Here is a 27,104-nt window from a genome sequence, read left to right on the forward strand (position 1 = left end):
ACAATACCTGACGAGCATTTAATTTTTAGCTTCCGTGGCGCAATGGTTAGCGCGTTCAGCAGTTAACAAATAGGTTAGTGGTTCGAGCCCACCCGGGAGCGGCGTTGTGGGATCTCAAACGTAACGTAGAAAGCCAAAGTTTTTCCACAATACGTGACGACCATTTAATTTCTGAGCTTCCGTGGCTCAATGGTTAGCGCGTTCGGCTGTTAACCAATAGGTTGGTGGTTCGAGCCCATCCGGGAGCGGTGTTGTGAGGTCTCAGAAGTGACGTAAAAAGTCAAGGTTTTTCCAAAATACCTGACGAACATTTAATTTTTGGGCTTCCATGGCGCAATGGTTAGCGCGTTCGGCTGTTAACCGAAAGGTTGGTGGTTCGAGCCCAACCGGGAGAGGTGTTGTGGGGTCTCAGATGTAGCGTAAAAAGTCAAAACTTTTCCACAATACGTGACGACCATTTAATTTCTGAGCTTCCGTGGCTGAATGGTTAGCGCGTTCAGCTTTTAACCAATAGGGTGGTGGTTCGAGCCCACCCGGGAGCGGTGTTGTGGGATCTCAAATGTAACGTAGAAAGACAAAGTTTTTCCACAATACCTGACGACCATTTATTTTTTGGGCTTCCTTGGCGCAATGGTTAGCGCGTTCGGCTGTCAACCGAAAGGTTGGTGGTTCGAGCCCAACCGTGAGAGGTGTTGTAGGGTCTCAGATGTAACGTAATAAGTCATAACTTATCCACAATACCTGACAACCATTTAGTCTCTGAGCTTCCGTGGCTCAATGGTTAGCGCGTTCGGCTGTTAACCAATAGGTTGGTGGTTCGAGCCCATCCGGGAGCGGTGTTGTGAGGTCTTAGATGTAACGTAAAATGTCAGAGTTTTTCCACAATACCTGACGAACATTTAATTTTTGGGCTTCCGTGGCGCAATGGTTAGCGCGTTCGGCTGTTAACCAATAGGTTGGTTGTTCGAGCCCATCCGGGAGCGGTGTTGTGAGGTCTCAGATGTAACGTAAAATGTCAGAGTTTTTCCACAATACCTGACGAACATTTAATTTTTGGGCTTCCTTGGCGCAATTATTAGCGCGTTCAACTGTTAATCGAAAGGCTGGTGGTTCAAGCCCACCCGGAAGAGGTGTTGTGGGGTCTCAGATGTAGCGTAAAAAGTCAAAACTTATCCACAATACGTGACAACCATTTAATTTCTGAGATTCCGTGGCTCAATGGTTAGCGCGTTCGGCTGTTAACCAATAGGTTGGTGGTTCGAGCCCACCCGGGAGCGGTGGTGTGGGATCTCAAATGTAACGTAGAAAGCCAAAGTTTTGCCACAATACCTGACGACCATTAAATTTTTGGGCTTCCTTGGCGCAATTGTTATTGCGTTCGGCTGTTAACCGAAAGGTTGGTGGTTCGTGCCCAACCGGAAGAGGTGTTGTAGGGTCTCAGATGTAACGTAAAAAGTCATAACTTATCTACAATACCTGACAACCGTTTAATTTGTGAGCTTCCGTGGCTCAAAGGTTAGCGCGTTCGGCTGTCAACTAATAGGTGTGTGGTTCGAGCCCATCCGGGAGCGGTGTTGAGACGTCTCAGATGTGATGTAAAAAGTCAAGGTTTTTTCCACAACAACTGACGACCATTTAAATTTTGGGCTTCCGTGGCGCAATGGTTAGCGCGTTCGGCTGTTAACCAATAGGTTGGTGGTTCGAGCCCATCCGGGAGAGGTGTTGTGAGGTCTCAGATGTAACGTAAAATGTCAAGGTTTTTACACAATACCTGACGAGCATTTAACTTTGGGCTTCCGTGGCTCAATGGTTAGCGCGTTCGGCTGTTAACCAATAGGTTGGTGGTTCGAGCCCATCCGGGAGCGGTGTTGTGAGGTCTCAGATGTGACGTAAAAAGTCAAGGTTTTTACACAATACCTGACGAGCATTTAACTTTGGGCTTCTGTGGCTCAATGGTTAGCGCGTTCGGCTGTTAACCAATAGGTTGGTGGTTCGAGCCCATCCGGGAGCGGTGTTGTGAGGTCTCAGATGTGACGTAAAAAGTCAAGGTTTTTACACAATACCTGACGAGCATTTAATTTTTAGCTTCCGTGGCGCAATGGTTAGCGCGTTCAGCAGTTAACAAATAGGTTAGTGGTTCGAGCCCACCCGGAAGAGGTGTTGTGGGGTCTCAGATGTAGCGTAAAAAGTCAAAACTTATCCACAATACGTGACAACCATTTAATTTCTGAGATTCCGTGGCTCAATGGTTAGCGCGTTCGGCTGTTAACCAATAGGTTGGTGGTTCGAGCCCACCCGGGAGCGGTGGTGTGGGATCTCAAATGTAACGTAGAAAGCCAAAGTTTTGCCACAATACCTGACGACCATTAAATTTTTGGGCTTCCTTGGCGCAATTGTTATTGCGTTCGGCTGTTAACCGAAAGGTTGGTGGTTCGTGCCCAACCGGAAGAGGTGTTGTAGGGTCTCAGATGTAACGTAAAAAGTCATAACTTATCTACAATACCTGACAACCGTTTAATTTGTGAGCTTCCGTGGCTCAAAGGTTAGCGCGTTCGGCTGTTAACTAATAGGTGTGTGGTTCGAGCCCATCCGGGAGCGGTGTTGTGACGTCTCAGATGTGATGTAAAAAGTCAAGGTTTTTTCCACAACAACTGACGACCATTTAAATTTTGGGCTTCCGTGGCGCAATGGTTAGCGCGTTCGGCTGTTAACCAATAGGTTGGTGGTTCGAGCCCATCCGGGAGAGGTGTTGTGAGGTCTCAGATGTAACGTAAAATGTCAAGGTTTTTACACAATACCTGACGAGCATTTAACTTTGGGCTTCCGTGGCTCAATGGTTAGCGCGTTCGGCTGTTAACCAATAGGTTGGTGGTTCGAGCCCATCCGGGAGCGGTGTTGTGAGGTCTCAGATGTGACGTAAAAAGTCAAGGTTTTTACACAATACCTGACGAGCATTTAACTTTGGGCTTCTGTGGCTCAATGGTTAGCGCGTTCGGCTGTTAACCAATAGGTTGGTGGTTCGAGCCCATCCGGGAGCGGTGTTGTGAGGTCTCAGATGTGACGTAAAAAGTCAAGGTTTTTACACAATACCTGACGAGCATTTAATTTTTAGCTTCCGTGGCGCAATGGTTAGCGCGTTCAGCAGTTAACAAATAGGTTAGTGGTTCGAGCCCACCCGGGAGCGGCGTTGTGGGATCTCAAACGTAACGTAGAAAGCCAAAGTTTTTCCACAATACCTGACGACCATTTAATTTTTGGGCTTCCATGGCGCAATGGTTAACGCGTTCGGCTGTTAACCAATAGGTTGGTGGTTCGAGCCCACCCGGGAGCGGTGTTGTGGGATCTCAAATGTAACGTAGAAAGCCAAAGTTTTTCCACAATACGTGACGACCATTTAATTTCTGAGCTTCCGTGGCTCAATGGTTAGCGCGTTCGGCTGTTAACCAATAGGTTGGTGGTTCGAGCCCATCCGGGAGCGGTGTTGTGAGGTCTCAGAAGTGACGTAAAAAGTCAAGGTTTTTCCACAATACCTGACGAACATTTAATTTTTGGGCTTCCATGGCGCAATGGTTAGCGCGTTCGGCTGTTAACCGAAAGGTTGGTGGTTCGAGCCCAACCGGGAGAGGTGTTGTGGGGTCTCAGATGTAGCGTAAAAAGTCAAAACTTTTCCACAATACGTGACGACCATTTAATTTCTGAGCTTCCGTGGCTGAATGGTTAGCGCGTTCAGCTTTTAACCAATAGGGTGGTGGTTCGAGCCCACCCGGGAGCGGTGTTGTGGGATCTCAAATGTAACGTAGAAAGACAAAGTTTTTCCACAATACCTGACGACCATTTATTTTTTGGGCTTCGTTGGCGCAATGGTTAGCGCGTTCGGCTGTCAACCGAAAGGTTGGTGGTTCGAGCCCAACCGTGAGAGGTGTTGTAGGGTCTCAGATGTAACGTAATAAGTCATAACTTATCCACAATACCTGACAACCATTTAGTCTCTGAGCTTCCGTGGCTCAATGGTTAGCGCGTTCGGCTGTTAACCAATAGGTTGGTGGTTCGAGCCCATCCGGGAGCGGTGTTGTGAGGTCTTAGATGTAACGTAAAATGTCAGAGTTTTTCCACAATACCTGACGAACATTTAATTTTTGGGCTTCCGTGGCGCAATGGTTAGCGCGTTCGGCTGTTAACCAATAGGTTGGTTGTTCGAGCCCATCCGGGAGCGGTGTTGTGAGGTCTCAGATGTAACGTAAAATGTCAGAGTTTTTCCACAATACCTGACGAACATTTAATTTTTGGGCTTCCTTGGCGCAATTATTAGCGCGTTCAACTGTTAATCGAAAGGCTGGTGGTTCAAGCCCACCCGGAAGAGGTGTTGTGGGGTCTCAGATGTAGCGTAAAAAGTCAAAACTTATCCACAATACGTGACAACCATTTAATTTCTGAGATTCCGTGGCTCAATGGTTAGCGCGTTCGGCTGTTAACCAATAGGTTGGTGGTTCGAGCCCACCCGGGAGCGGTGGTGTGGGATCTCAAATGTAACGTAGAAAGCCAAAGTTTTGCCACAATACCTGACGACCATTAAATTTTTGGGCTTCCTTGGCGCAATTGTTATTGCGTTCGGCTGTTAACCGAAAGGTTGGTGGTTCGTGCCCAACCGGAAGAGGTGTTGTAGGGTCTCAGATGTAACGTAAAAAGTCATAACTTATCTACAATACCTGACAACCGTTTAATTTGTGAGCTTCCGTGGCTCAAAGGTTAGCGCGTTCGGCTGTTAACTAATAGGTGTGTGGTTCGAGCCCATCCGGGAGCGGTGTTGTGACGTCTCAGATGTGATGTAAAAAGTCAAGGTTTTTTCCACAACAACTGACGACCATTTAAATTTTGGGCTTCCGTGGCGCAATGGTTAGCGCGTTCGGCTGTTAACCAATAGGTTGGTGGTTCGAGCCCATCCGGGAGAGGTGTTGTGATGTCTCAGATGTAACGTAAAATGTCAAGGTTTTTACACAATACCTGACGAGCATTTAACTTTGGGCTTCCGTGGCTCAATGGTTAGCGCGTTCGGCTGTTAACCAATAGGTTGGTGGTTCGAGCCCATCCGGGAGCGGTGTTGTGAGGTCTCAGATGTGACGTAAAAAGTCAAGGTTTTTACACAATACCTGACGAGCATTTAACTTTGGGCTTCTGTGGCTCAATGGTTAGCGCGTTCGGCTGTTAACCAATAGGTTGGTGGTTCGAGCCCATCCGGGAGCGGTATTGTGACGTCTCAGATGTGACGTTAAAAGTCAAGGTTTTTCCAAAATACCTGACGACCATTTAATTTTTGGGCTTCCGTGGCGCAATGGTTAGCGCGTTCAGCTGCTATTCAAAAGACTGGTGGTTTGAGCTCTCCCGGGAGCGGTGTTGTGACGTCTCAAATGTAACATAAAATGTCAGAGTTTTTCCACAATACCTGTCGAACATTGAATTTTTGGGCTTCCGTGGCGCAATGGTTAGCGCGTTCAGCTGTTAATCGAAAGGTTGGTGGTACGAGCCCACCCGGGAGAGGTGTTGTAGGGTCTCAGATGTAGCGTAAAAAGTCAAAACTCTTCCACAATACGTGAAAACCATTTAATTTCTGGGCTTCCGTGGCTCAATGATTAGCGCGTTCGGCTGTTAACCAATAGGTTGGTGGTTCGAGCCCACCCGGGAGCGGTGTTGTGGGATCTCAAATGTAACGTAAAATTTCAAGGTTTTTCCACAATACCTGACGAACATTTAATTTTTGGGCTTCCTTGGGGCAATGGTTAGCGCGTTCGGCTGTTAACCGAAAGGTTGGTGGTTCGATCCCAACCGGGAGAGGTGTTGTAGGGTATCAGATGTAACGTAATAAGTCATATCTTATCCACAATACCTGACAACCATTTAATTTCCGAGCTTCCTTGGCTCAATGGTTATCGCGTTCGGCTGTTAACCAATAGGTTTGTGGTTCGAGCCCATCCGGGATGCGGTGTTGTGAAGTCTCAGATGTAACGTAAAATGTCAGAGTTTTTCACAATACCTGACAAACATTTAATTTTTGGGCTTCCGTGGCGCAATGGTTAGCGCGTTCAGCTGTAAATCGAAAGGTTGAAGGTTCGAGCCCACCCGGGAGAGGTGTTGTGGGGTCTCATATGTAGCGTAAAAAGTCAAAACTTATCCACAATACGTGACAATCATTTAATTTCTGAGCTTCCGTGGCTCAATGGTTAGCGCGTTCGGCTGTTAACCAATAGGTTGGTGGTTCGAGCTCATCCGGGAGCGGTGTTGTGAGGTCTCAGATGTGACGTAAAAAGTCAAGCTTTTTACGCAAAACCTGACGAGCATTTAATTTTTGGGCTTCCGTGGCGCAATGGTTAGCGCGTTCTGCTGTTGACCCATAGGTTGGTGGTTCGAGCCCACCCAGGAGCGGTGTTGTGGGATCTCAAATGTAACGTAGAAAGCCAAAGTTTTTCCACAATACCTGACGACCATTTAATTTCTGAGCTTCCGTGGCTCAATGGTTAGCGCGTTCAGCTGTTAATCGAAAGGTTGGTGGTTGTGGGGTCTCAAATGTAACGTAGAAAGCCAAAGTTTTTCCACAATACCTGACAACCATTTAATTTCTGAGCTTCCGTGGCTCAATGGTTAGCGCGTTCGGCTGTTGGCCAATAGGTTGGTGCTTCAAGCATACCCGGGAGCGGTGTTGTGGGATCTCGAATGTAACGTAGAAAGCCAAAGTTTTTCCACAATACCTGACGACCATTTAACTTTTGGGCTTCCGTGGCGCAATGGTTAGCGCGTTCGGCTGTTAACCGAAAGGTTGGTGGTTCAAGCCCATCCGGGAGCGGTGTTGTGACGTCTCAGATGTTACGTAAAAAGTCAAGGTTTTTCCACAATACCTGACGACCATTTAATTTTTGGGCTTCCGCGGCTCAATAGTTAGCGCGTTCGGCTGTTAACCAATGGGTTGGTGGTTCGAGGCCACCCGGGAGCGGTGTTGTGGGATCTCACATGTAACGTAGAAAGCCAAAGTTTTTCCACAATACCTGACGACCATTTAATTTTTGGGCTTCCGTGCGCAATGGTTAGCGCGTTCGGCTGGTAACCGAAAGGTTGGTGGTTCAAGCCCACCCGGGAGCGGTGTTGTGGGATCACGAATGTAACGTAGAAAGCCAAAATTTTTCCAGAATACCTGACGACCATTTAATTTTTGGGCTTCCGTGGCGCAATTATTAGCGCGTTCAGCTGTTAATCGAAAGGTTGGTGGTTCGAGCCCACCCGAGAGAGGTGTTGTGGGGTCTCAGATGTAGCGTAAAAAGTCAAAACTTTTCCACAATACGTGACAACCATTTAATTTCTGAGCTTTCGTGGCTCAATGGTTAGCGCGTTCGGCTGTTTGCCAATAGGTTGGTGGTTCGAGCCCACCCGGGAGCGGTGTTGTGGGATCTCAAATGTAACGTAGAAAGCGAAAGTTTTTCCACAATACCTGACGACCATTTAATTTTTGGGCTTCCGGGGCGCAATGGTTAGCGCGTTCAGCTGTTATTCAAAAGACTGGTGGTTTGAGCCCTTTCGGGAGCGGTGTTGTGAGGTCTCAGATGTAGCGTAAAAAGTCAAAACTTTTCCACAATACGTGACAACCATTTAATATCTGAGCCTTCGTGGCTCAATGGTTAGCGCGTTCGGCTGTTAGCCAATAGGTTGGTGGTTCGAGCCCACCCGGGAGCGGTGTTGTGGGATCTCAAATGTAACGTAGAAAGCCAAAGTTTTTCCACAATACCTGACGACCATTTAATTTCTGAGCTTCCGTGGCTCAATGGTTAGCGCGTTCGGCTGTTAGCCAATAGGTTGGTGCTTCAAGCATACCCGGGAGCGGTGTTGTGGGATCTCGAATATAACGTAGAAAGCCAAAGTTTTTCCACAATACCTGACGACCATTTAATTTTTGGGCTTCCGTGGCGCAGTGATTAGCGCGTTCGGCTGTTAACCGAAAGGTTGGTGGTTCAAGCCCATCCGGGAGCGGTGTTGTGACGTCTCAGATGTTACGTAAAAAGTCAAGGTTTTTCCACAATACCTGACGAACATTTAATTTTTGGGCTTCCTTGGCGCAATGGTTAGCGCGTTCGGCTGGTAACCGAAAGGTTGGTGGTTCAAGCCCACCCGGGAGCGGTGTTGTGGGATCACGAATGTAACGTAGAAAGCCAAAGTTTTTCCAGAATACCTGACGACTTTTTGGGCTTCCGTGGCGCAATAATTAGCGCGTTCAGCTGTTAATCGAAAGGTTGGTGGTTCGAGCCCACCCGAGAGAGGTGTTGTGGGGTCTCAGATGTAGCGTAAAAAGTCAAAACTTTTCCACAATACGTGACAACCATTTAATTTCTGAGCTTTCGTTTCTCAATGGTTAGCGCGTTCGGCTGTTAGCCAATAGGTTGGTGGTTCGAGCCCACCCGGGAGCGGTGTTGTGGGATCTCAAATGTAACGTAGAAAGCCAAAGTTTTTCCACAATACCTGACGACCATTTAATTTTTGGGCTTCCGGGGCGCAATGGTTAGCGCGTTCTTCTGTTAATCGAAAGGTTGGTGGTTCGATCCCACCCGGGAGAGGTGTTGTGGGGTCTCAGATGTTGCGTAAAAAGTCAAAACTTTTCCACAATACGTGACAACGATTTAATTTCTGAGCTTCCGTGGCTCAATGTTTAGCGTGTTCGGCTGTTAACCAATAGGTTGGTGGTTCGGGCCCACCCGGGAGCGGTGTTGTGAGTTCTCAGATGTGACGTAAAATGTCAGAGTTTTTCCACAATACCTGACGAATATTTAATATTTGGGCTTCCTTGGCGCAATGGTTAGCGCGTTTGGCTGTTAACCAATAGGTTGGTGGTTCGAGCACACCCGGGAGCGGTGCTATGAGGTCTCAGATGTTACGTAAAAAGTCAAAGTTTTTCCACAATACCGGACGACCATTTAATTTCAGAGCTTCCGTGGCTCAATGGCTAGCGCTTTCGGCTTTTAACCGAAATTTTGGTTTTTCGAGCCCATCCGGGAGCGTTTTGTGAGGTCTCAGATGTAACGTAAAAAGTCAGAGTTTTTCCACAATACATGACGACCATTTAATATTTAGGCTTCCGTGGCGCAATGGTTAGCGCGTTCAGCTGCTATTCAAAAGACTGGTGGTTTGAGCCCTCCCGGGAGCGGTGTTGTGACGTCTCGAATGTAACGTAAAATGTCAGAGTTTTTCCACAATACCTGACGAACATTTAATTTTTGGGCTTCCGTGGCGCAATAATTAGCGCGTTCAGCTGTTAATCGAAAGGTTGGTGGTTCGAGCCCACCCGGGAGAGGTTTTGTGGGGTCTCAGATGTAGCGTAAAATGTCAAAACTTTTCCACAATACGTAACAACCTTTTAATTTCTGAGCTTCCGTGGCTCAATGCTTAGCGCGTTCGGCTGTTAGCCAATAGGTTGGTGGTTCGAGCCCACCCGGGAGCGGTGTTGTGGGATCTCAAATGTAACGTAGAAAGCCAAAGTTTTTCCACAATACCTGACGACCATTTATTTTTTGGGCTTCCTTGGCGCAATGGTTAGAGCGTTCGGCTGTTAACCGAAAGGTTGGTGGTTCGAGCCCAACCGAGAGAGGTGTTGTAGGGTCTCAGATGTAACGTAATAAGTCATAACTTATCCACAATACGTGACAACCATTTAATTTCTGAGCTTCCGTGGCTCAATGGTTAGCGCGTTCGGCTGTTAACCAATAGGTTGGTGGTTCGAGCCCACCCAGGAGCGGTGGTGTGGGATCTCAAATGTAACGTAGAAAGCCAAAGTTTTGCCACAATACCTGACGACCATTAAATTTTTGGGCTTCCTTGGCGCAATGGTTAGCGCGTTCGGCTGTTAACCGAAAGGTTGGTGGTTCGAGCCCAACCGGAATAGGTGTTGTGACGTCTCAGGTGTGACGTAAAAAGCCAAGGTTTTTTCCACAACACCTGACGACCATTTAATTTTTGGGCTTCCGTGGCGCAATGGTTAGCGCGTTCGGCTTTTAACCAATAGGTTGGTGGTTCGAGCCCATCCGGGAGCGGTGTAGTGAGGTCTCAGATGTAACGTAAAATGTCAGAGTTTTTCCACAATACCTGACGAACATTTAATTTTTGGGCTTCCGTGCCGCAATGACTAGCGCGTTCAGCTGTTAATCGAAAGGTTGAAGGTTCGAGCCCACCCGGGAGAGGTGTTGTGGGGTCTCAGATGTAGCGTAAAAAGTCAAAACTTTTCCACAATACGTGACAACCATTTAATTTCTGAGCTTCCGTGGCTCAATGGTTAGCGCGTTCGGCTGTTAACCAATAGGTTGGTGGTTCGAGCCCATCCGGGAGCGGTGTTGTGACGTCTCAGATGTGACGTAAAAAGTTAAGGTTTTTCCACAATACCGGACGACCATTTAAATTTTGGGCTTCCGTGGCGCAATCGTTAGCGCGTTCGGCTGTTAACAGAAAGGTTGGTGGTTCGAGCACACCCGGGAGCGGTGCTATGAGGTCTCAGATGTTACGTAAAAAGTCAAAGTTTTTCCACAATACCGGACGACCATTTAATTTTTGGGCTTCCGTGGCGCAATGGTTAGCGCGTTCAGCTGCTATTCAAAAGACTGGTGGTTTGAGCCCTCCCGGGAGCGGTGTTGTGACGTCTCAGATGTAACATAAAATGTCAGAGTTTTTCCACAATACCTGACGAACATTGAAATTTTGGGCTTCCGTGGCGCAATGGTTAGCGCGTTCAGCTGTTAATCGAAAGGTTGGTGGTTCGAGCCCACCCGGGAGAGGTGTTGTGGGGTCTCAGATGTAGCGTAAAAAGTCAAAACTTTTCCACAATACGTGACAACCATTTAATTTCTGAGCTTCCGTGGCTCAATGGTTAGCGCGTTCGGCTGTTAACTAATAGGTTAGTGGTTCGAGCCCACCCGGGAGCGGCGTTGTGGGATCTCAAATGTAACGTAGAAAGCCAAAGTTTTTCCACAATACCTGACGATCATTTAATTTTTGGGCTTCCGTGGCGCAATGCTTAGGGCGTTCGGCTGTTAACCAATAGGTTGGTGGTTCGAGCCCACCCGGGTGCGGTGTTGTGGGATCTCAAACGTAACGTGGAAAGCCAAAGTTTTTCCACAATACCTGACGACCATTTAATTTTTGGGCTTCCGTGGCGCAATGATTAGCACGTTCAGCTGTTAATCGAAAGGTTGAAGGTTCGAGCCCACCCGGGAGAGGTGTTGTGGGGTCTCAGATGTAGCGTAAAAAGTCAAAACTTTTCCACAATACGTGACAACCATTTAATTTCTGAGCTTCCGTGGCGCAATGGTTAGCGCGTTCAGCAGTTAACAAATAATTTAGTGGTTCGAGCCCACCCGGGAGCGGCGTTGTGGGATCTCAAACGTAACGTAGAAAGCCAAAGTTTTTCCAAAATACCTGACGACCATTTAATGTTTGGGCTTCCGTGGCGCAATGGTTAACGCGTTCGGCTGTTAACCAATAGGTTGGTGGTTCGAGCCCATCCGGGAGCGGTGTTGTGAGGTCTCAGATGTGACGTAAAAAGTCAAGGTTTTTCCACAATACCTGACGAACATTGAATTTTTGGGCTTCCGTGGCGCAATGGTTAGCGCGTTCAGCTGTTAATCGAAAGGTTGGTGGTTCGAGCCCAACCAGGAGAGGTGTTGTGGGGTCTCAGATGTAGCGTAAAAAGTCAAAACTTTTCCACAATACGTGACAACCATTTAATTTCTGAGCTTCCGTGGCTGAATGGTTAGCGCGTTCGGCTGTTAACCAATAGGTTGGTGGTTAGAGCCCATCCGGGAGCGGTGTTGTGAGGTCTCAGATGTAACGTAAAATGTCAGAGTTTTTCCACAATACCTGACGAACATTTAATTTTTGGGCTTCCCTGGCGCAATTATTAGCGCGTTCAACTGTTAATCGAAAGGCTGGTGGTTCAGGCCCACCCGGAAGAGGTGTTGTGGGGTCTCAGATGTAGCGTAAAAAGTCAAAACTTATCCACAATACGTGACAACCATTTAATTTCTGAGCTTCCGTGGCTCAATGGTTAGCGCGTTCGGCTGTTAACCAATAGGTTGGTGGTTCGAGCCCATCCGGGAGCGGTGTTGTGAGGTCTCAGATGTGACGTAAAAAGTCAAGGTTTTTCCACAATACCTGACGAACATTGAATTTTTGGGCTTCCGTGGCGCAATGGTTAGCGCGTTCAGCTGTTAATCGAAAGGTTGGTGGTTCGAGCCCAACCGGGAGAGGTGTTGTGGGGTCTCAGATGTAGCGTAAAAAGTCAAAACTTTTCCACAATACGTGACAACCATTTAATTTCTGAGCTTCCGTGGCTGAATGGTTAGCGCGTTCGGCTGTTAACCAATAGGTTGGTGGTTAGAGCCCATCCGGGAGCGGTGTTGTGAGGTCTCAGATGTAACGTAAAATGTCAGAGTTTTTCCACAATACCTGACGAACATTTAATTTTTGGGCTTCCGTGGCGCAATTATTAGCGCGTTCAACTGTTAATCGAAAGGCTTGTGGTTCAGGCCCACCCGGAAGAGGTGTTGTGGGGTCTCAGATGTAGCGTAAAAAGTCAAAACTTATCCACAATACGTGACAACCATTTAATTTCTGAGCTTCCGTGGCTCAATGGTTAGCGCGTTCGGCTGTTAACCAATTGGTTGGTGGTTCGAGCCCACCCGGGAGCGGTGGTGTGGGATCTCAAATGTAACGTAGAAAGCCAAAGTTTTGCCTCAATACCTGACGACCATTAAATTTTTGGGCTTCCTTGGCGCAATGGTTAGCGCGTTCGGCTGTTAACCGAAAGGTTGGTGGTTCGAGCCCAACCGGAAGAGGTGTTGTAGGGTCACACATGTAACGTAAAAAGTCATAACTTATCCACAATACCTGACAACCATTTAATTTCTGAGCTTCCGTGGCTCAAAGGTTAGCGCGTTCGGCTGTTTACCAATAGGTGTGTGGTTCGAGCCCATCCGGGAGCGGTTTTGTGACGTCTCAGATGTGACGTAAAAAGTCAAGGTTTTTTCCACAACACCTGACGACCATTTAATTTTTGGTCTTCCGTGGCGCAATGGTTAGCGCGTTCGGCTGTTAACCAATAGGTTGGTGGTTCGAGCCCATCCGGGAGCGGTGTTGTGAGGTCTCAGATGTAACGTAAAATGTCAGAGTTTTTCCACAATACCTGACGAACATTTAATTTTTGGGCTTCCGTGGCGCAATTATTAGCGCGTTCAGCTGTTAACCGAAAGGTTGGTGGTTCACAGTGGTTCACAACACCGCATCCCGGATGGGCTCGAACCACAAACCTATTGGTTAACAGCCGAACGCGCTAATCATTGAGCCACGGAAGCCCAGAAATTAAATGGTTGTCACGTATTGTGGAAAGGTTTTGACTTTTTACGCTACATCTGAGACCCCACAACACCTCTCCCGGGTGGGCTCGTACCACCAACCTCTCGATTAACAGCTGAACGCGCTAACCATTGCGCCACGGAAGCCCAAAAATTCAATGTTCGACAGGTATTGTGGAAAAACTCTGACATTTTATGTTACATTTGAGACGTCACAACACCGCTCCCGGGAGAGCTCAAACCACCAGTCTTTCGAATAGCAGCTGAACGCGCTAACCATTGCGCCACGGAAGCCCAAAAGTTAAATGCTCGTCAGGTATTATGTAAAAACCTTGACTTTTTACGTCACATCTGAGACCTCACAACACCGCTTCCGGATGGGGTCGAACCACCAACCTATTAACTAACAGCCGAACGCGCTAACCATTGCGCCACGGAAGCCCAAAAATTAAATGGTCGTCATTTATTGTGCAAAAACTTTGGCTTTCTACGTTACATTTCAGATCCCACAACACCGCTCCCGGGTGGGCTCGAACCACCAACCTATTGGTTAACAGCCGAACGCGCTAACCATTGAGCCACGGAAGCTCAGAAATTAAATGGTTGTCAGGTATTGTGGAAAACCTTGACTTTTTACGTCACATCTGAGACCTCACAACACCGCTCCCGGATGGGCTCGAACCACCAACCTATTGGTTAACAGCCGAACGTGCTAACCATTGCGCCACGGAAGCCCAAAAATTAAATGGTCGTCAGGTATTGTGGAAAAATTTTGGCTTTCTACGTTACATTTGAGATCACACAACACCGCTCCCGGGTGGGCTCGAACCACCAACCTATTGGTTAACAGCCGAACGCGCTAACCATTGCGCCAAGGAAGCCCAAAATTTAAATGCTCGTCAGGTAATGTGTAAAAACCTTGGCTTTCTACGTTACATTTGAGATCCCACAACACCGCGCCCGGGAGGGCTCGAACCACCAACCTATTGGTTAACAGCCGAACGCCCTAACCATTGCGCCACGGAAGCCCAAAAATTAAATCGTCAGGTATTGTGGAAAAACTTTGGCTTTCTACGTTACATTTGAGATCCCACAACGCCGCTCCCGGGTGGGCTCGAACCACTAACCTATTGGTTAACAGCCGAACGCGCTAACCATTGAGCCACGGAGGCTCAGAAATTAAATGGTTGTCACGTATTGTGGAAAAACTTTGGCTTTCTACGTTCCCTATAAAACACTCTTTGAAAGTGATTTCATCTTGATTGAACAATAATTAAAAATTTACCTCGATTTTTAATAACATTTTCAAAATCGACGTTTCACGGCCAAAGAAGCATACTTTGAGTATTTCTTCACTATTTTCAAATATGTTCACTGAAAGCATTATTTTTATACTTTTTGCTTTAATTCAAGCAAATGTAACGATATTCAATCAAAAAACTGTTAAAATTAAATTTTTCAATAAGAAATCGTTGTCACGGATTTTGTATCTTGAAGAAGAAAAACATGCGATTTTTTCGGTACTTTTTTGAATGCATTTTTTTCAGGAGAAATTTTTGACCGAATTCAGCTTAATTCCCTATAAAACACTCATTGAAAGTGATTTCATCTCGATTGACCAATAATTAAAAATTTACCTCGATTTTTAATAACATTTTCAAAATCGACGTTTTACGGCCAAAGAAGCATACTTTGAGTATTTCTTCACTATTTTCAAATATATTCATTGAAACCATTATTTTTATACTTTTTGCTTTAATTCAAGCAATGTAACGATATTCATTCAAAAAACTGTTAAAATTCAATTTTCAATAAGAAATCGTATTCACGGATTTTGTGTCTTGAAGAAGAAAAACCTGCGATTTTTTCGGTACTTTTTTGAATGAATTTTTTTCTGGAGAAATTTTTGACCGAATTCAGCTTAATTCCCTATAAAACACTCATTAAAAGTGATTTCATCTCGATTGAACAATAAATAAAAATGTTCCTCAATTTTTAATAACATTTTCAAAATCGACGTTTCACGGCCAAAGAAGCATATTTTGAATATTTCTTCACTATTTTCTCAGATGTAACGTAAAAAGTCTTAACTTATCTACAATACCTGACAACCATTTAATTTCTGAGCTTCCGTGGCTCAAAGGTTAGCGCGTTCGGCTTTTAACCAATAGGTGTGTGGTTCGAGCCCATCCGGGAGCGGTGTTGTGACGTCTCAGATGTGACGTAAAAGTCAAGGTTTTTTCCACAACACCTGACGACCATTTAAATTCTGAGCTTCCGTGGCTCAATGGTTAGCGAATTCGGCTGTTAACAAATAGGTTGGTGGTTCGAGCCCACCCGGGAGCGGTGTTTTGGGATCGAACCACCAACCTTTCGGTTAACTGCCGAACGCACTAACAATTGCGCCAAGAAGGCCCAAAAATTTAATGGTCGTCAGGTATTGTGGCAAAACTTTGGCTTTCTACGTTACATATGAGATCCCACACCACCGCTCCCGGGTGGGCTCGAACCACCAACCTATTGGTTAACAGCCGAACGCGCTAACCATTGAGCCACGGAAGCCCAAAAATTAAATGCTCGTCAGGTATTGTGTAAAAACCTTGACTTTTTGCGTCACATCTGAGACCTGACAACACCGCTCCCGGATGGGCTCGAACAACCCACCTATTGGTTAACAGCCGAACGCGCTAACCATTGCGCCACGGAAAACCCAAAAATTAAATGTTCGTCAGGTATTGTGGAAAAACTCTGACATTTTACGTTACATCTGAGACCTCACAACACCACTCCCGGATGGGCTCGAACCACCAACCTATTGGTTAACAGCCGAACGCGCTAACCATTGAGCCACGGAAGCTCAGAAATTAAATGGTTGTCAGGTATTGTGGATAAGTTATGACTTATTACGTTACATCTGAGACCCTACAACACCTCTCTCGGTTGGGCTCGAACCACCAACCTTTCGGTTAACAGCTGAACGCGCTAACCATTGCGCCAAGGAAGCCCAAAAAATAAATGGTCGTCAGGTATTGTGGAAAAACTTTGTGTTTCTACGTTACATTTGAGATTGTAAGGCCCGATTATGAATCGTAGTTACTAGTTTGAAATATAGATGGCGAGTGTGTTCCCATCGATCTGTAAAACCTTTGAACCGAGGCTATAAATAGAACTGAGGTCAGAGGCGAGAGACACTCTTTAGCTCCCACGCGAACGATGTAGTATTATTACGAGTTCCTACCCAAATTGAATAAACGTTGACCCTTTTTACATTCTTTCAACCACGATGTTTAATTATTTTGAACCTGACAAAACGAGTTAATATCACGAGTTAACATCTCAGAAGTGGGATAGTAATCTATATTCTGAATAAATACGAAAAACGAGACCACGGTCAACGCGATGCGAACGGATTTGGAAAACCCCACGACGTAACACGAGGCGACGCCATTACGGACAAAAACCACGATATCACGGATGCAAGTAGAAAAGGATTGTCCTCATGTACGACGGAGCGAAAGAGTCAAATACAGGGTGAAAACTAAAGAAATCTGCAACACGTGCAAAGCAGAAACGAACGAAAATTACGAAATAAGCAGCGATTCTCATGCCCAACGCGAGGAGGCAAAACGAAGTAGAGGTAACGATAACACCAACAATTTGAAACACCATTTCAACGAGAACGATACGGAAAACGATAATTCCAACGAAATTAGTTCAAGAAATAGTAGTATTCACGTAAATTGGTTGGAAAGCGAAGACTCTAACAACGACGAGAGCGCTAGCGAACACGATAACTACGAAGACACCCACGATTACGAGTTTAATACAGTCAACGCTACACGAATTTCAGCGAACGACTACGCGATTAACCCTAACGAGAAGTCTACTAAGACAACGAGGGAAAACGAATTAGCAAAACGTCCAATACGGAAAAGCAACATGTCTGACGAAGACACCAACGGAGCGCACCCAGCAGGGTACATAGCGATGAACGATTTTCAAGAAGCCATACGACTAGCAGTATCCAACGCAGTACAGCAAACCATGGCGGCTTTAGTACCTGCTCCTGCACCACAAGTAAATCCTAACCCGAATTTGCCAAATGCAACGAACAACGTGCATCACCATTGGGGTGATACGAGCCAGATTATCCCCAATTTTGATCCCGAAAACGCGCCACACCAAACGATAACTATGTGGTTAAAGAAAGTGGACGATGCTGCCACTGCCTACGGATGGAACGAACGCATGACCATCAACAGCGCACTACCAAAATTGAAGGGTTCGGCCAAAACCTGGTTCGAAGGACTCTCAACTAGCGTATACACGTGGACCGAGTGGAAGACGAAATTAGAGGAATGGTTTCCACCATCGAAAGGATGTCAACAGCTACATCGCGAAATGGAACAATACGTAAGAAAACCCAACGACACCGTAGAAAAGTATTACCACGATAAGGTCGCGAAGGCTAGACTTTGCGGACTAACGGAGGAAGCAATGATCGAGTATCTCATAACGGGTTTAAACGATAGAGAGTTAATCACAGCGTTGAGTGTTAGAGAATTCAAGAGTCCACCAGAATTACTCAAGTGCATTCAACAATTAGAAGGACGTTTGCGAGTCACGAATTCTTCCAACGAAAATCGGAGAAGACCGCCAACTGGAAAACCGCAAGAAACGTCCACCAGATGGCCTCCACGCGAAATGGATCACAAGCAGACTAACCAAAACGTCCAGCACGCTAAGCCTCGTTTTGGAAAACCGAAGTATAACGATAGGGGCCAGTCGCTATGTTACAACTGTAATGAATATGGACACATAGCTAGAACCTGCCCAAAACCGCAAAAGAGAATTCGATGCGAAACCTGCCAACGAGTAGGTCACGAAACCAAAGACTGCCGTCAAAGCGCCACGTCAAGGGAAATTATGCTTATAGACGATGATCAACCCAAAGTCGACGGTAACGAGAAATATTTTATGCAAGCTTACGTTAATGAGAAGCCAATCCAGTCATATGTCGATATGGGGAGTAAATGCGTATTAATTCGGAAGAGTACGGCTGACGAATATGGTTTAACTATTAGAGAACCCGAGAGAGGGTTAACCATTGGAGGATATGGAGGTGGCTCTCGAATATTGCCAGTCGGAATGACCAAGGCAAAGATTAAAGTGGACCAAGTTAACGCTGAGGTAGAAATGATAGTGGTACGTGACGAAAATCAAGATATTCCTCTCCTAATTGGACAACCACTGACTGAACTACCGAACGTCACAGTTATCAAACGTAAAAACGCTATCAGACTATTCGAGGAGGACCACTCAACGATCGAAGATAATTCGCTACATAAAATGCAAATTCCGGAACTACCCCCACAAGCCGTTAATCTGTGGGCATGTAAAGCGTCAGTTATTCAAACTGACTACGTGGGCTTCATTGATCTGCATTCAAGAGTCCCTCAAGAAAGCGAATTAGAGGTATTTGTTGACGAACAACTTAGGATGGCTCCTGGAAAGGAATACTATATACCTCGAGGAGTCTACTCAGTTGATAAGGACGGTTTTTCAAGTGTACCAATAATAAATCTGTCTGGATCCGAATTGAAAATCAAGACAGGAGAGAAGATGTTACGAGCGAAGCTATGCGAAGCATTGCCGGAGGATCAAGTCATCGAGACCCTCCACGTTGATACGAAAACGTCTAAAAACATTACGATAAACGAGATAAACGTTGCTTCTCAAGTTCACGACGACTACAAGGTACAGTTATGTAACCTTCTTAACGAATATGGGGACTGTTTCGCCAGCGAATTACGCGAACTGGGTCACACGACCCAAACGGCAATAAAAATTGAGCTAACAACGGATAAGCCAATCACCTACCGACCCTATCGACTATCACATGCAGAACGAGGGAAAGTAAGGACGAAAATAGCAGAACTATTGGATGCTGGGGTGATCGAAGAGTCAAGCTCACCATACTCGAGCCCTATATTGATCGTAAAGAAAAAGACCGGAGATGAAAGACTGTGTGTAGACTATCGGGCACTCAACCGAATAACGAAGAAGGATGCGTTTCCCCTTCCACTGATAGACGACCAACTCGAAAGGCTGAGCGGAAACAAGTTCTTTACGAGTTTAGATTTGATTTCCGGGTATTATCAAATACCCGTGGACGAGGAATCGCAAGATAAAACAGCTTTCATTACACCAGACGGGCATTACCACTTTCTCCGTATGCCATTTGGACTAGTAAACGGCCCTGCAATCTTTCAAAAGATGATGAACTCTGTCTTAGGATCGCTACGCTTCGCGATCGCGTTAACATATATGGATGACGTCTTAATCCCATCACAGAACGAACAACAAGGAATTGAAAACCTTAGGACCATTCTCGAAGTATTCCGACGAGCGAAATTAACATTAAATTTGAAGAAATGTTACTTTCTACAAACCAACATCGACTATCTAGGATTCGAAATTACGGAAAATGGAATACGACCGGGAGAAAGAAAAATAACAGGCGTAAGGGACTTCCCTAGACCCCAAAACGTTCACGAAGTTCGCCGATTCCTTGGGTTAACTAGCTACTTCCGGAGGTTCGTGAAAGGATTCGCTACGATAACAGCACCTTTATCAACCTTACTGAGGAAAGACGAAGAATTTAACTGGACAGACGACCAAGAGAAGTCATTCAAAACCTGCAAGGAACTGTTAACGACTAGACCCATCTTGGGGCTTTACGACCCACGAGCGTCAACCGAGGTACACACCGACGCTAGCCAAGTTGGCCTTGGGGCCATGTTGATGCAACGAGACGAGCAACAAAAACTACACCCAGTTCATTACGCAAGCAGGAAGCTCACGAAGGAAGAGTCACGCTACCACTCTAGCGAGCTAGAGACGTTAGCAGTAGTATGGGGACTCTCGAAATTCAGAGTATACCTTATCGGTATTCCGTTCACCGTTATAACCGATTGTAGCGCTGTGAGGTCAGCGTTGGGAAAAAAGCACCTTGTACCACGTATAGGTCGTTGGTGGCTCTCTCTCCAAGAGTACGAATTCGAAGTTCAACACCGACCAGGCGAAAGAATGGCGCACGTAGACGCCTTGAGTAGAGCACCAACGGAAGAAGCGGAAGAGATGGAGATAGTTTCCGACATCACAGTATTACACACGGAAGTACAAACGGACGATTGGCTAATAATGGCCCAGTACAACGATAAGAAAATCCAGTCAATTAAGGAAACTCTCCAGAAACGAACTAAACTAACGAAAGAGGATAAAAGAATCCAAGAAGAGTTTATTCTGGAACGAGGTAGAGTTTTCCGTCGTTTCAAAACGGACGAAAAAGAAATGAAGTTATGGGTTGTACCGGACGCCGCGCGATGGCGTATCGTCAAGATGAACCACGACGACATTGGTCATGTAGGCATCGAGAAAACCTGTTTAAAGGTACAAGAACTCTTCTGGTTTCCTAGACTACGAAGGTACGTTAGGAGATACATCTCATCATGCCTGGAATGCTTATTTCATAAGCGACCGACAGGAAAAAAACCAGGAATGCTACATCCAATAGACAAGATAGGCACACCGTTCCACACGATCCATATGGACCACTTGGGTCCCTTTATCCGAAGTACCAAAGGCAACACCTTCCTGATAGTAGCGATAGACGCCTTTACAAAATTCACAACGATAAGAGCCGTACGAGACGCGGGCATGGGACCTACTGTTAGGTTTTTAGAAGAGTTGATCGGGATTTTTGGACCACCAAACCGAATTATATCCGATCAAGGGACTGCGTACACTGGGCGAGCATTTGATAAGTTATGCAAGTCAACGAATATCACGCACGTAGTAAACGCGACCGCAACTCCCAGAGGAAACGGCCAAGTGGAAAGGTTGAATAGGCAGCTAACACCCGCAATAGCCAGTATGTGTAAGCGTGACGACGAGAAGGATTGGGATTCCCACCTGTTATATATACAATGGGGAATAAACAACACGTATCATTCCGCCATCAAACAAACGCCGTTTAGTCTACTATTTAACTATAGATCGAACAATCCAAGCAATTCTTTCATCGAAGACGAACTCCATGAAACGTTTTCCGAGGAAGTTATGCAACGAAGAAACAAAGCCATAGAATCAATTAAAATTGATCAGGAAAAACAACGAAAACGTTACAACGCCAAGAGAGCGCACGCACCTAACTACCAACCGGGAGACTTAGTAGTAGTTGAACGTCAGCCACGAGCTACGGGACAGCCGTTGAAAACTTCAGCCAAGTATAGGGGACCATACGTAGTCACCGACAAATTGAACTATGATCGATATGTAATTGAAGATTTACCCGAAAACCAACGCACGAACCGATTCTACAGGAACACCGCTCCGGTAGACAAGTTGAAAAGATTCCCAATCATAGATAATACGTCCGACAAAGAAGAGTCCTCTGATGATGAAATCAGTCCATCACCCGCGTTATCCAATCCAGACAAAGACGACGAATTGGAATCTCAGAGCGAAGAAGTTCCTGGAAACGAACAAGATCCAGAGACGGACAGTGACCTCACCGATGGACAACGACAAAGAAGTTCACGGAAACGAAAATTACCTAGCTACCTGAAAGACTTTATTCTTTAATACAAATTTTAACGTTAATGACCCAATCACGACAAGCAGCTCAATAATTCAATTTTGCAATGTCAATGTATTATTTTAGGAAATGTAATTAATTTTAACTCATTTGTATAATATTGTAGAATTGTGAGCACAAAAAAAAAACCAGGAGATTTTTAAATTTAGGATGGCCGAATGTAAGGCCCGATTATGAATCGTAGTTACTAGTTTGAAATATAGATGGCGAGTGTGTTCCCATCGATCTGTAAAACCTTTGAACCGAGGCTATAAATAGAACTGAGGTCAGAGGCGAGAGACACTCTTTAGCTCCCACGCGAACGATGTAGTATTATTACGAGTTCCTACCCAAATTGAATAAACGTTGACCCTTTTTACATTCTTTCAACCACGATGTTTAATTATTTTGAACCTGACAAAACGAGTTAATATCACGAGTTAACAAGATCCCACAACACCGCTCCCGGGTGGGCTCGAACCACCACCCTATTGGTTAAAAGCTGAACGCGCTAACCATTGCGCCACGGAAGTTAAAAAATTAAATGCTCGTCAGGTATTGTGTAAAAACCTTGACTTTTTACGTCACATCTGAGACCTCACAACACCGCTCCCGGGTGGGCTCGAACCACCAACCTATTGGTTAACAGCCGAAAGCGCTAACCATTGAGCCACGGAAGCTCAGAAATTAAATGGTTGTCAGGTATTGTGGATAAGTTATGACTTATTACGTTACATCTGAGACCCTACAACACCTCTCCCGGTTGGGCTCGAACCACCAACCTTTCATTTAACAGCCGAACGCGCTAACCATTGCGCCAAGGAAGCCCGAAAAATAAATGTTCGTCAGGTATTGTGGAAAAACTCTGACATTTTACGTAACATCTGAGACGTCACAACACCGCTCCCGGATGGGCTCGAACCACCAACCTTTCGGTTAACAGCCGAACGCGCTAACCATTGCGCCACGGACGCCCAAAAAAAAATGGTCGTCAGGTATTGTGGAAAAACTTTGGCTTTTTACGTTACATTAGAGATCCCACAACACCGCTCCCGGGTGGGCTCGAACCACCAACCTTTCGGTTAACAGCCGAACGCGCTAACCATTGCGCAACGGAGGCCAAATATTAAATGGTCGTCAGGTATTGAGGTAAAACTTTGACTTTTTACTTCACATCTGAGACCTCACAACACCGCTCCCGGATGGGCTCGAACCACCAACCTATTGGTTAACAGCCGAACGCGCTAACCATTGAGCCACGGAAGCTCAGAAATTAAATGGTTGTCACGTATTGTGGAAAAGTTTTGACTTTTTACGCTACATCTGAGACCCCACAACACCTCTCCCGGGTGGGCTCGAACCTTCAAAATTTCGATTAACAGCTGAACGCGCTAATCATTGCGCCACGGAAGCCCAAAAATTAAATGTTCGTCAGGTATTGTGGCAAAACTTTGGCTTTCTACGTTACATTTGAGATCCCACACCACCGCTCCCGGGTGGGCTCGAACCACCAACCTATTGGTTAACAGCCGAACGCGCTAACCATTGAGCCACGGAAGCTCAGAATTTAAATGGTTGTCACGTATTGTGGATAAGTTTTGACTTTTTACGCTACATCTGAGACCCCACAACACCTCTTCCGGGTGCGCTTGAACCACCAGCCTTTCGATTAACAGTTGAACGCGCTAATAATTGCGCCACGGAAGCCCAAAAATTAAATGTTCGTCAGGTATTGTGGAAAAACTCTGACATTTTACGTTACATCTGAGACGTCACAACACCGCTCCCGGATGGGCTCGAACCACCAACCTTTCGGTTAACAGCTGAACGCGCTGACCATTGCGCCACGGAAGCCCAAAAATTAAATGGTCGTCAGGTATTGTGGAAAAATTTTGGCTTTCAACGTTACATTTGAGATCCCAAAACACCGCTCCCGGGTGGGCTCGAACCACCAACCTATTTGTTAACAGCCGAATTCGCTAACCATTGAGCCACGGAAGCTCAGAATTTAAATGTTTGTCAGGTGTTGTGGAAAAAACCTTGACTTTTACGTCACATCTGAGACGTCACAACACCGCTCCCGGATGGGCTCGAACCACACACCTATTGGTTAACAGCCGAACGCGCTAACCTTTGAGCCACGGAAGCTCAGAAATTAAATGGTTGTCAGGTATTGTAGATAAGTTAAGACTTTTTACGTTACATCTGAGACCCTACAACACCTCTCCCGGGTGGGCTCGAACCTTCAAACTTTCGATTAACAGCTGAACGCGCTAATCATTGCGCCACGGAAGCCCAAAAATTAAATGTTCGTCAGGTATTGTGGAAAAACTCTGACATTTTACGTTACATCTGAGACCTCACAACACCGCTACCAGATGGGCTCGAACCACCAACCTATTGGTTAACAGCCGAACGCGCTAACCATTGCGCCACGGAAGCCCAAAATTTAAATGGTCGTCAGGTGTTGTGGAAAAAACCTTGACTTTTTACGTCACATCTGAGACGTCACAACACCGCTCCCAGATGGGCTCGAACCACACACCTATTGGTTAACAGCCGAACGCGCTAACCTTTGAGCCACGGAAGCTCAGAAATTAAATGGTTGTCAGGTATTGTAGATAAGTTATGACTTTTTACGTTACATCCGAGACCCTACAACACCTCTTCCGATTGGGCTCGAACCACCAACCTTTCGGTTAACAGCCGAACGCACTAACAATTGCGCTAAGAAGGCCCAAAAATTTAATGGTCGTCAGGTATTGTGGCAAAACTTTGGCTTTCTACGTTACATATGAGATCCCACACCACCACTCCCGGATGGGCTCGAACCACCAACCTATTGGTTAACAGCCGAACGCGCTAACCATTGAGCCACGGAAGCTCAGAAATTAAATGGTTGTCAGGTATTGTGGATAAGTTATGACTTATTACGTTACATCTGAGACCCTACAACACCTCTCTCGGTTGGGCTCGAACCATCAACCTTTCGGTTAACAGCCGAACGCGCTAACCATTGCGCCAAGGAAGCCCAAAAAATAAATGGTCGTCAGGTATTGTGGAAAAACTTTGTCTTTCTACGTTACATTAGAGATCCCACAACACCGCTCCCGGGTGGGCTCGAACCACCACCCTATTGGTTAAAAGCTGAACGCGCTAACCATTGCGCCACGGAAGTTAAAAAATTAAATGCTCGTCAGGTATTGTGTAAAAACCTTGACTTTTTACGTCACATCTGAGACCTCACAACACCGCTCCCGGGTGGGCTCGAACCACCAACCTATTGGTTAACAGCCGAAAGCGCTAACCATTGAGCCACGGAAGCTCAGAAATTAAATGGTTGTCAGGTATTGTGGATAAGTTATGACTTATTACGTTACATCTGAGACCCTACAACACCTCTCCCGGTTGGGCTCGAACCACCAACCTTTCGGTTAACAGCCGAACGCGCTAACCGTTGCGCCAAGGAAGCCCAAGAATTAAATGTTCGTCAGGTATTGTGGAAAAACCTTGACTTTTTACGTCACTTCTGAGACCTCACAACACCGCTCCCGGATGGGCTCGAACCACCAAACTATCGGTTAACAGCCGAACGCGCTAACCATTGCGCCACGGAAGCCCAAAAATTAAATGGTCGTCAGGTATTGTGGAAAAACTTTGGCTTTCTACGTTACGTTTGAGATCCCACAACGCCGCTCCCGGGTGTTCTCGAACCACTAACCTATTTGTTAACTGCTGAACGCGCTAACCATTGCGCCACGGAAGCCCAAAAATTAAATGCTCGTCAGGTATTGGGTAAAAACCTTGACTTTTTACGTCACATCTGAGACTTCACAACACCGCTCCCGGATGGGCTCGAACCACCAACCTACTGGTTATCAGCCGAAAGCGCTAACCATTGAGCCACGGAAGCCCAAAAATTAAATGCTCGTCAGGTATTGTGGAAAAACTTTGGCTTTCTACGTTACATTTGAGATCCCACAACGCCGCTCCCGGGTGGGCTCGAACCACTAACCTATTGGTTAACAGCCGAACTCGCTAACCATTGAGCCACGGAGGCTCAGAAATTAAATGGTTGTCACGTATTGTGGAAACGTTTTGACTTTTTACGCTACATCTGAGACCCCACAACACCTCTCCCGGGTGGGCTCGAACCACCAACCTTTCGATTAACAGCTGAACGCGCTAACCATTGCGCCACGGAAGCCCAAAAATTCAATGTTCGTCAGGTATTGTGGAAAAACTCTGACATTTTATGTTACATCTGAGACGTCACAACACCGCTCCCGGGAGGGCTCAAACCACCAGTCTTTTGAACAGCAGCTGAACGCGCTAACCATTGCGCAACGGAAGCCCAAAAATTAAATGGTCGTCCGGTATTGTGGAAAAACTTTGACTTTTTACGTAACATCTGAGACCTCATAGCACCGCTCCCGGGTGTGCTCGAACCACCAACCTTTCTGTTAACAGCCGAACGCGCTAACGATTGCGCCACGGAAGCCCAAAAATTAAATGGTCGTCCGGTATTGTGGAAAAACCTTGACTTTTTACGTCACATTTAAGACGTCACAACACCGCTCCCGGATGGGCTCGAACCACCAACCTATTGGTTAACAGCCGAACGCGCTAACCATTGAGCCACGGAAGCTCAGAAATTAAATGGTTGTCAGGTATTGTGGATAAGTTATGACTTATTACGTTACATCTGAGACCCTACAACACCTCTCTCGGTTGGGCTCGAACCACCAACCTTTCGGTTAACAGCCGAACGCGCTAACCGTTGCGCCAAGGAAGCCCAAGAATTAAATGGTCGTCCGGTATTGTGGAAAAACTTTGACTTTTTACGTAACATCTGAGACCTCATAGCACCGCTCCCGGGTGTGCTCGAACCACCAACCTTTCTGTTAACAGCCGAACGCGCTAACGATTGCGCCACGGAAGCCCAAAAATTAAATGGTCGTCCGGTATTGTGGAAAAACCTTGACTTTTTACGTCACATCTAAGACGTCACAACACCGCTCCCGGATGGGCTCGAACCACCAACCTATTGGTTAACAGCCGAACGCGCTAACCATTGAGCCACGGAAGCTCAGAAA

General features: G+C 46.2%; 2 non-coding genes across 2 annotated transcripts; both read left to right on the top strand.

Annotated features, from left to right (window-relative positions):
- The first annotated feature begins 7,056 nt into the window (after positions 1-7,056).
- TRNAT-GGU (transfer RNA threonine (anticodon GGU)) lies at positions 7,057-7,128 on the top strand. Its single transcript has one exon. It is a non-coding gene; the product is annotated as a tRNA-Thr (tRNA).
- A 956-nt stretch (positions 7,129-8,084) lies between these two features.
- TRNAT-GGU (transfer RNA threonine (anticodon GGU)) lies at positions 8,085-8,157 on the top strand. Its single transcript has one exon. It is a non-coding gene; the product is annotated as a tRNA-Thr (tRNA).
- The last annotated feature ends 18,947 nt before the right edge of the window (positions 8,158-27,104 follow it).

The sequence above is a fragment of the Phalangium opilio genome, unplaced genomic scaffold, assembly GCF_054372755.1.
Source record: "Phalangium opilio isolate 3A_F unplaced genomic scaffold, DU_Popi_V2 ptg000087l_1, whole genome shotgun sequence".
In the NCBI taxonomy this organism is placed as follows: Eukaryota; Metazoa; Arthropoda; class Arachnida; order Opiliones; family Phalangiidae; genus Phalangium; species Phalangium opilio.